The sequence below is a fragment of the Palaemon carinicauda genome, chromosome 21 (assembly GCF_036898095.1).
Source record: "Palaemon carinicauda isolate YSFRI2023 chromosome 21, ASM3689809v2, whole genome shotgun sequence".
Taxonomy (NCBI): Eukaryota; Metazoa; Arthropoda; class Malacostraca; order Decapoda; family Palaemonidae; genus Palaemon; species Palaemon carinicauda.
Window position 1 is genome coordinate 63,504,416 of NC_090745.1, and position 1,726 is coordinate 63,506,141.

The following is a 1,726-nucleotide window of genomic DNA, read 5'->3' on the forward strand; positions in this document are numbered from 1 at the left end:
CACACACACACACACACACACACACATATATATATATATATATATATATATATATATATATATATATATATATATATATATATATATATATGTATATATATGTATATATATATATATATATATATATATATATATATATATATATATATATATATATACATACATATATATATATATATATATATATATATATATATATATATATATATATATATATATATATCCATATATATATATATATATATATATATATATATATATATATATATATATATATATATATATTATATTGTATGATATGATATTTAAGCTTGAAACAGGTTATTTTGTTAGCTTCTGGAACAGGGCTTAAGAGATTTATTCAGACTATCAAATCTTTACTGTTAGGTGCAACTGATCTCAGCGCCACTGTGACCCTCATGAAATCTCTTTTATTATCTTTAGAATCAATGAAGGGTAGTCTTGAAAATGTTTATTAAAGTAAGGATGAGAACAGACTGACACATATATTTACGAAAGAAAAAGTGCAAAATAGAAAATGTTCTGTACATTTAGATCCCCTTGATAATGGGAGAACTCTTGAGGTCACCTTCAGTTTCAGAGGGAATTTTCATGTGAATAGATTTGACTGCATTCTTGATTTATTGGTCAATGAGCTTTAAAAACACATTTCAGCATATAGTTAATGAAGTTAAGGAGAGGCTTGGTATCTTATGGAGCATCACTCAAATGTGTGAATAGATTATCAAGGAAGTTTGTACAGATTACTCAACTCTACTCAAATGATGTCAGTACAGAGTTCTGATGAAATGGTTCACTTTGCCGTTATGTTTCAAGAATGTTTGGTTGACACCAAGGTTACTGAAACTATCATGTATAACTTGTTAATAGACAGAAATATCATAGATCCTTTCTAAATGTAGAGGTAATACTTGGAAGAATTTACTTGTCACTTATCATTTCTAGTTGCTGTGGTGAGAGAGCATTCTCTAAATAAAGAATAATTCATAATTATTTATGCTCAGTGATTAATCAGACAAGACTTGTCCACCTAATCATTCTCGCCATAGTGCATGATGTGTAATCGTCTATCTATACCGACAATTTCGTCAAAAATTTTGCTGATATCAAGGTAATAAAGAAGCACAGTGGACAAGATTATCTGAACACTTTTGTTCGAAGAAATGGAAGGGAACCTGTGGTTGTGTAAACAAGGTTGGGAATAGCATATCTTTGATTGTCCCTAGCTTATGAAATACTTTTAAAAGCTACGTCTAGACCTGGCTAGCCTAGAATTATGTAACGCAGTTATCACTACTGTAGACTTTGTATACTAATTTTTAAAAGAGGACATGATCCTAAGCTAGTAAGAAACTTTAATAGACCTAACTGTTACAAGGCATACTTGTTTCAACCCTTACAAGCCACATCCGAGGCTGCTTGTTTACAAGTTTTAACGACAACAAACACGACAGGAAGAAGAACGCGTGGGACATCTTTGAAAGGTCGACGGCGAACTCGAATGAGTCCTTGGAAATATTGCTAGTGTAACAGTGCCTTTAAAAATGTATTCTTTTAATGAGTATAAAATAATGTGTTTGGCTTCATTTTTCTCTTTTGGGTAAGAGTTTGAAGGAGTATACTAATTGGCAAATAAATAATTAATTGCATAATCTAATTTACGTCCACGGAGTGAAGTACTATGATATATTTTATGATGAAGTCC